General features: G+C 51.7%; 1 non-coding gene across 1 annotated transcript; it reads left to right on the top strand.

Annotated features, from left to right (window-relative positions):
* The first annotated feature begins 2822 nt into the window (after positions 1-2822).
* Positions 2823-3014, top strand: LOC145351522 (U2 spliceosomal RNA). The gene has a single exon (XR_013888419.1). It is a non-coding gene; the product is annotated as a U2 spliceosomal RNA (small nuclear RNA).
* The last annotated feature ends 6269 nt before the right edge of the window (positions 3015-9283 follow it).

The following is a 9283-nucleotide window of genomic DNA, read 5'->3' as shown; positions in this document are numbered from 1 at the left end:
AGTAGCAATGCAGGTGGAGAAGGTAATCAAGAAGGCATACCACATGCTTGCCTTCATCGGCTGGGGCATTGAGTTTAAAAATTGGCGAGTCATGTTGCAGCTTTATAGAACCTTAGTTCAGCCGCACTTGGAATATAGTGTTCAATTCTGGTCGCCACACTACCAGAAGGATGTGGAGGCTTTGGAGAGAGTACAGAAAAGATTTACCAGGATGTTGCCTGGTATGGAGGGCATTAGCTGTGAGGAGAGGTTGGAGAAACTTGGTTTGTTCTCACTGGAACGACAGAGGTTGAGGGGTGACCTGATAGAAGTCCACAAGATTATGAGAGGCGTGGACAGAGTGGATAGTCAGAAGCTTTTTCCCAGAGTGGACGAGTCAATTACTAGGGGTCATAGGTTTAAAATGTGAGGGGCAATGTTTAAAGGAGATGTACAAGGCAAGTTTTTTACATAAAGAATAGTGGGTGCCTGGAACTCACTGCCAAGGAGGTAGTGGAAGCAGATACGACAGTGAGTTTCAAGGGGTGTCTGGACAAATATATGAATAAGGTGGAATAGAGGGATATGGTCCCCAGAAGGGTAGGGGGTTTAATTCAGTTGGGCAGCATGGTGAATGCAGGCTTGGAGGGCCGAAGGGCCTGATCCTGTGCTATAATTATCTTTGTTCTTTGTTCTTCAATAAATAAATTTTAAAACTTATAGGCCAGATCAGGTAAGGACGGCAGATTTCCTTCCCTAAAGGGCATGAGTTAATCAGATAGGGTTTTTACAACAATCATCAATAGTTTCATCGTCATCATTTGCCTTTTTATTCCAGATTTTTTATTGAATTCTAATTTCACCATCTGCCAATGGTGGGATTCGAACCCAGGTCCCCAGGGAATTACCCTGGCTGTCTGGACCATTAGTCCTTTGACAATACCACTGCATGACCATCTCCTCGTCTGGAGTCACATGTAGGCCAGACCAGATAAGGACGGCAGATTTCCTTCCCAAAAGGGCATCAGTGAACCAGATGGGTTCTTCCCACAATTGACAATCGTCTCATGGCCATCATTACTGAGACAAAGCTTTTCAATTCCAGGTTTATTCATTGAATTTAAATTCCACCAGCTGCCACTGTGGGATTTGAATCCTCGTCCCTGGAGCATTAACCCTGGTCTCTGGATTGCCAGCCCAGGTGACATTATCACTGTGCCAACATCCCTCCTAAAAAAAAGCTGCAAAGACCCAATTTACATTTCTGGAGCACCTTTTGGCCAATCTCTTTACATCCAATTAAATACTTTTGAAGTGAGGTCGCCATTATAACGTAGGAAAACTAGCAGCCATTTTTCACACAGCAAGATCCCACAAACAGCAAAGTGATAATAACCAAATAGTCTGAATTAGTCACTCTGACTGAGGGATGGGTTTTGGCCACGGTACCAGGGAGACACTAACGCTCCTTAGGCAGCACCTATCAAATCCACCCACCACCACATCTGGAAGGACAAGGGCAGTAGATTATAGAACCTATGATCATTATAGGATCCCTATGGTGCAGAAGAGGCCATTTGACCCATCGAGTCTGTGCTGACTCTCTAATAGAGTCCCTTCCCAGGCCCAGTCCCCCACCCGAATCCCGTAACCCCACACACTTACCATGGCTAACCCACATAACCTAAACATCTTGGCACACTAAGAGGCGATTTAGCATGGCCAATTCACCTAACCCACGCATCTTTGGATTGTGGGAGGAAACCCATGCAGACACAGGAAGAACGCGCAGATGTCACACAGACAGTGACCCAAACCGGGTATCGAACCCGGGTTCCTGGCGCTGTGTGGCAGCAGTGCTAACCAATGTGCCACCGTGCTGCCCCAATTCGACCTGGGCTCTCGGGCAATGAGGACAGCTGTGGGAAGGTGCGAGTGGGGGGGGTGGGGGGGGGGGGGTGGGTTTAAGGCTGTGGGAAGGTGGGAAGAAAAGAGCGGGGTGGGTTTCTATCTGAGCACCCGCACCCCCCTCCCGAAACGTTCTTCCTGCACTTTGAAAAGATATTTTAAAAATCAGATTGCCAAGTCCGACCCGATTGCATGCACTGAATATTTTATGGCAATGGGTAATGTATTATCAGCGCCAATGGACTTGGTACCGGGCCTAACTAACCCTTGATCATCTATTTAAATAGGGTGGAGGCGGGGGGGGGGGCCAATTTCAGGGATGGATGGGAAAATGGTGGGGGGGAGGGGGGCATTCGTACATTTGCCAGGCCCACCACCACCACCTCCCCCCCCTCCCCCCCTCCCCGCCGTCCCCCGACACCCGAAAACAGGGCTTGCCGAGGGAAGTGAAATGTAAAAGCAAAATACTGCAGATGCTGGAATTGGAAAATGCTGGAAAATCTCAGCAGGTCTGGCAGCATCTTGTGGGGAGAGAGCAGAGGCAGCATGACGGTTCATCCAGAGCCGAAACATTGGTTCTATCCTCTTTCCACAGATGGTGTCAGACCTGCTGAGGGGTGTGATGGAATACTCCTCAATGGCCTGGATGGGAGCAGCTCCAATAACACTCCAGAAGCTCAACACCATCCGGGATAAAGCAGCCCCGTTGATTGGCACCACATCTACAAACATCCACTCCCTCTACCACTGATGCTCAGTAGCAGCAGTGTGTACTGTCGACAAGATGCACTGCAGCAATTCACCAAAGACCCTTAGACAGCACCTTCCAAACCCATGACCACTCCCACCTAGAAGGACAAGGGCAGCAGATACATGGGGAACACCACCAACCTGCAAGTTACCCCTCCAAGACACTCACCATCCCGACTTTGGAAATCGCTTCTCGGCCTTTTGGCTAAGATCAAGTGTAGTAGCGACATGCTGCACTTGGTTGAAGTCATTAGGTTACGTTTCAGCTTCATTTGAAGCAATTTTTTAAAGCGGCATCTCGGCCATTTGGCTAAGATGCAAATGAGATCAAGCCCTGGAGGAGGAGCTACACCTACTCCAATCAGCTTGGATCATGTAGATCAAGCCCAAGACAGGAGGTGAGAGCCCTGTCTTGTCAGCTTGGATCGGGAATGTCCCAACTTGTTGGGACTCTGAATTGGGTTTAATTTGACTTGATTGGATTGGAATAAAGTTTTAAAAAAAAATATATCACCGTTCCTTCACAGTCGTTCCTTCAAAGCAGTATTTTGCTTTTACATTTCACTTCCGCCGGTTAGACCTGTTTTCGGGGGTCGGGGACTGGTGGGGGGGTGGGGGTGTGGGGGTGTGGGGGTGTGGGGGTGGGGGGGTTGCAGAGCGCATGGCAAATGTAGGATTGCCCTCCTCACCATTTTCCATCCATCCCCGAAATTGGTCAAAATCCCAGAATTCCCTCCCTAAGGGCTTCGTGGGTCACCCCACAGAACGTGGACTGGGAGCCATTCAAGAAGGCAGCTCACCGCCACCATCTCAAGGGCAACTAGGGTATGGGTAATAAATGTGACCTTGCCAGCGAGGCCCGCGTGCCAAGAATTAAAAAAAGAACCTGCTGAAATTTTCCAGCATTTTCAGTTGTTGTTTAAGTAAAACGTAGCCCAGTGTCACAGTGTCATCAATACCTGAGGCGCGGGGGTGGGGGGGGTAGATGCCTAAAAGACAGCGTGTGCGACAGTGCAGCCTGGCGGGACGGGGTTGTATTTTTGTGCCCACGATCCCTTACATTGAGACCTTAATGCACAACACCTTTGGATCAGCTCAGTCACAGCTGAAAGGACCCACCTCCCACCTTCCATTATCCAACATGAGCATGTGAGGGGGTGAGAGAAGAGTGAGGCAGGGGTAATGGAGTGAGAGGGGGAGAGGGAGAGATTGGGGAGAGGTGGCAGGGTGGCGGGAGGGTGCGGCGGGGTGGGTGATCAGTGGTTCTGACGATGGGGGATGGGAGTTGGGGGGGGGGGGGCGGGGGAGGTTCAGGTCAGAGAGATCATAGAATCTAAGAACCCCCTACAGCGCAGAAGGAGGTTATTCAGACTATCGAGTCTGCACCGACAACAATCCCACCCAGGTCCTATCCCCGTAACCCCACATATTTACCCTAGCTAATCCCCCAACATTAAGGGGCAACTTAGCACGGCCAATTAACCTAACCGGCACATCTTGGGACTGTGGGGGGAAACGGGAGCACCTGGAGGAAACCCACGCAGACATGGGGAGAACGTGCAAACTCCACACAGGCAGTGACCCGAGCCGGGAATCGAACCCGGGTTCCTGGCGCTGTGAGACAGCAGTGCGAACCCCCTTGTGTTGCCCGATGGGACGTTCCCATGATTCTTCTGATTGCCCCCAACAGAGGGCAGGGCGACCACCGCCGAGATTGTCCATTCTCCCTGGTGAAGAGTCTGCAGAGACAGGGCCCAAACATCCTGCAGCCGGATCTGACCAAGGCTGGGCGCGTACGGAACATCGTTTATTGCCCCAAACCCCCTGTGCCCACCCCCCCCCCCCCCCTCCCCTCCCACTTTGTGTTCTAGACCTCCCTGAGGTCCTAGATGTTGAGTGCACGGGGGAGGGTGTGGGGGGCTGCTGGGGTATTGGGTGCACTTTAATGACAATATCAAACAACACAAGCTGGAGATTGCAGTGACGTCAGGGTTTGGGAGCCTGGGGAAAGCTGGTTGCAAAGCAGCAAGGCCACTGATTTGTATGAATTCAGATAAGCGCTGGAGGTTGACTGACAGACCCCTCTCTCCCTCCCTCTCTCTCTCTCGTTCTCTAATCCTCTCTCCCTGTCTGGGGAACAGGCCCAAACACAGAGCAAACCTCTCCCCTGCGCTAATGGGGCTGTCATTTTGTGCCCAAGCCGCGTTGACGACCGGGAGCTTTGTTTCCAGGGGTGCGGTTGCCAGGGTAACTTCCCATGTCCGTCGTTCCGCCTCAGGAAGCGATTGTTCAGGCCTGCTTAAGGGCACAATGCAGGTTCCCCGGTGTAACGCCGGGGTCGAAGGCGTTAATACACAAAGGCAGGTGATTGTGTGAGAGGTTAAAGGGTGAAAAACGATAAGGAAAATCGAGAGGAATGACTTCCGCTGGTGGGAGAGCCCAGAAAACGGAGGCTCGGGGGCTGATGCCTCTGCACTGAAAGGGGGAATGGACATCTGGATATCCCTCCACCAAATCTCTTCAGGCTGGGGGAGGAGGGTGATGGCCTAGTGGTATTACCGCTGGACTATCAATCCAGAAGCTCAGCTAACGTTCTGAGGACCCGGGTTCGAATCCCGCCACGGCAGATGGTGGAATTTGAATTCAATAAAAAAAAAATCTGGAATTATGAATATACTGATGACCATGAAACCATATCAATTGTCAGGAAAAACGATCTGGTTCACTGATGTCCTTTAGGGAAGGAAATCTGCCGTCCTTACCCGGTCTGGCCTACATGTGATTCCAAAGCCACAGCAACGCGGTTGACTCAAAACAAGAGCGTCTAGGGACGGGCGATAAATGCTGGCCAGCCAGTGACGCCCGTGTCCCACAGACGAATAAAAACATTTGTGGAACATTGGGGTATACATGGGTAGACTGAGGGAGAATTTTGAATGGCCAATACACCTAACCAGCACGCCTTTCAGACGGGGAGGACACCACAGCACCCGGAGGAAACCCACACAGACACGGGGGAGAACGCGCAGACTCCACACAGACAGCGACCCAAGCCGGGGATCGAAGCCTGGTCCCTGGCACTGGGAGGCAGCAGTAATAACCCTGGAATGCACTGCCTGGGAGGGTAGTGGAGACGGGATGCCTCACATTCTTTTAAAAAGTACCTGGAAGTGTACCTGGCACACCGTAATATTGAAGGCTATGGGCCGAGTGCTGGCAAGAGCGATTAGGGATTAGGTCAATGCATTTCACGTGTTGATGCAGACTCGATGGGCTGAAGGGCCTCTTCTGCACCGTAGTAGTCTGTGATTCTATGGTCCCCTCTCTTCCTATCTTGCACTTGCTGTCTTACTCCCTTTCACCCTCTCCCTCACCCCTACTGACAGCACAGTGGTTAACATTGCTATCTCACAGCGCCAGGGACTGGGGTTCGATTCCCGACTTAGGCTCACCGGCTGTGCGGAGTCTGCACATTCTCCCCGTGTCTGCACGGGTTTCCTCCGGGTGCTCCGATTTCCTCCCACAGTGTGAAAGACGTGCCGGTTAGGGTGCATTGGCCGTGCTAAATTCTCTCTCAGTGTACCCGAACAGGCGCCGGAGTGTGGCGACTAGGGGATTTTCACAGTAACTTCACTGCAGTGTGAATGTAAGAATGCTTTACTCCGTTTCACACGCTCTCCTTCACTCTCACTTGCTTCCCCACGCTCTCACCTTCTGTCCCTCCCAATCTGGAACTCCCTCCCTAACAGCAGTGTGGGTGTACCTACACCACATGGACATCAGTGGTTCAGGGAGGCAGCTCAATATCACCTTCTGATGGGTAATCGGAGATGGCAATCACCAGTAAAGCCCGCATCCCATTGAAGAAATTAAAATAAACTCTCATTTCCCCCCTCTTAAAGTCTCGAGAGTAAAATGTTGCCTGAAACCCTCATGTTGTAATCTACTGATCAGATCACCCTCTCATTCTGAGGGGTAGATCTGCCTAGATTCACGGAATCATAGAATACCCACAGTACAGAAGGAGGCCATTCGGCCCATCGAGTCTGCACCAACCACAATCCCACAGGCCCTATTCCACACATAGGGAAATATGTAACCCCACATATTTACCCTGCTCATCCCCCTGACGCTGAGGTCAACTTAGCACGGCCAATCCACCCAACCCGCACACCTTTGGAGATTATACGAGTCAGTCTTTACGCGTCGACACTTTAAACCCTTGCTGTTAGCCCGGGGAACCTGCATTGTCTCCTTCATCAGGCCTGGACAATCGCTTCCTGAGGTGGAACGGCGGACGTGGGAAGTTGCCGTGGCAACCGCACCCCTGGAAACAAGCTCCCGGTCGTCAACGCGGCTTGGGCACAAAAATGACAGTCCCATTAGCGCAGGGGAGAGGTTTGCCCTGCCTTTGGGCCTGCTCCCCAGGCAGGGAGAGCCAGCCAACGAGAAAGAGACTCAGCGTCCCTGCTGCTTTGCAACCAGCTTTTCCCAGATTCCCAACCCCTGACATCACTGGAATCTGAAGCTTGTTTTGTTTCTCGTATCATCCTTAAAACGCACCCAACTCCCCAGACCCTGCCCCCAACCAACCTCCACCCTCCCCCCCCCCCCCAACACCCACCCACCCTGCAGCGTCCCGGGCTCGGACCTCAGGGAGGCCAAAAGAGCTGGGGGGCGCAGGGGGTGGGCAATAAGCGATATTCTGTACGCAGAGGCCCGTCTGCAGGTCTTTGCATGGCGTCTAGCCCCCGTCTCCGCACACTCTTTATGCAAGGAAAATGGATGTTCTTTGGCTTAGGGTTTGTGGCTGTGGTCGCACTGCCCTCTGCTGGGAGCGATGGAAAATGAAGTCGCACAAAACTGCCACCCCCACCCTAACAACCTGAGCCACGTAACGCAATGTCGTCGCCCATATCACAGAATCCCCGACGGCACAGCAGGAGGCCATTCGGCCCATCGAGTCCGCACCGACAACAATCCCAGCCAGGCCTTGGAACCCGAGACATCCACCCCCCGCTAATTCTTCTAAACGACACGTCCTGGGACCCTGAGGGGCAATTTAACCACGGCCAATGCGCCCAACCCGCACATCTTTGGGTGGGAAGAAACCAGAGGAAGCCCACACAGACACGGGGAGAATGCGCAAACTCCACCCAGACAGTGACCCAAGCCGGGAATTGAACCCGAGTCCCTGGCACTGTGAGGCAGCAGTGCTAACCACTGTACCACCAGAGATAAATCAATGTTTGGTTTAAAGTTACAGGCTTTCGACCATATATTAGAATTTAATGTGCAGTTAACAAATGTTCTTCATTGTGACGCTGCCAAGGGTTCAGGCAGATATGATTAGGGGCGTTTAAGGGGCTTTTAGATAAGCAAATGACTATGCAAGAAATAGAGAGATATGGACCAAGGGCAGGCAGAAGGGATTAGTTTAATTTGGCCTCATGTTCAGCACAACGTTGTGGGCCGAAGGGCCTGTTCCTGCGCTGTACTGTTCTATGTTCTATATTATAAACGCAGTGGCTACAAGAGCAGGTTGGAAGGTGGCAATTCTGCAGCGAGTACCTCATTTCCTGACTCCCCAGAGCCTGTCCCACCATCAAGGTACAGGTCAGGTCACTCTGCCTGGGCAAGTGCAGCCTCAGTGGCCCTCAGGAAGCTCAGGAGCATCCAGGACAAAGCAATGAGTTTAACTGCCACCCCCCCCCATCCACCACCTTAAACAATCCCTCCACCGCTGACACACAGAGACAGCAGTGAGTACCATCTACAAGATGCACTCAACAAGGTTCGATGGAAGGCAGGGTAGCACAGTGGTTAGCACCGCTGACTCACGGTGCTAGGGTCCCGGGTTTGAATCCCGACTTGGGTCATTGTCTGTGCAGAGTCTGCACATTCTCCCCATGTCTGCATGGGTTTCCTCTGGGTGCTCCAGTTTCCTCCCACAGTCCAAAGATGTGCAGTTTCAAATTCCAGTATCCACAATAATTTGCTTTTATCCAATGTTTAACTCACTGCCACTTCTCTTCCAGAAATGCATACCCTGAGTCAGTACTACTCTTCTCTCTGGCAGGCATCTTCTTTGCCTTTTAGCTTTGACATAGGGTCGTCTGGACTCAAAATATCAGCCCTTTTCTCTCCTTCCAGATGCTGCCAGACCCACTGAGATTTTCCAGCGTTTTCTCCTTTGGTTCCAAAGAGTTAGGTGGATTAGCTAAGTTTCTCCTTAGTGTTGGGGGCTAGTTAGGGTAAATGCCTGGGTTTATGGGGGTAGGGCCTGGGTGGAATTGTTGTCTATGCAGACTCGATGGGCCAAATGGCCTCCTTCTGCACTGTAGGATTCTGTGATTCCAAGGCTCCTTCAATAGCACCTTCCAAACCCATGACCTGTGCCCTCTACAACCTAGTCCCAGAGCAGCAGATACCTGGGAACCTCACCACCTGCAGGTTCCTCTCCAAACCACTCACTATCTTGACTTGGAAATATATCGCCGTTCCTTCACTGTCGCTGGGTCAGATTCCCTAACAGCACTGCAGATGTACCTACACCATATGACTGCAGTGGTTTAAGAAACTTTACAAAGATAATTAGGGAAGGGAGATAAATGTTGGCCTAGACAGTGACACCACATTTCCTGAA

The sequence above is a fragment of the Carcharhinus amblyrhynchos genome, chromosome 1 (assembly GCF_965287045.1).
Source record: "Carcharhinus amblyrhynchos chromosome 1, sCarAmb.v2.hapA, whole genome shotgun sequence".
In the NCBI taxonomy this organism is placed as follows: domain Eukaryota; kingdom Metazoa; phylum Chordata; class Chondrichthyes; order Carcharhiniformes; family Carcharhinidae; genus Carcharhinus; species Carcharhinus amblyrhynchos.
This window is presented reverse-complemented; position numbering and strand designations above follow the sequence as displayed.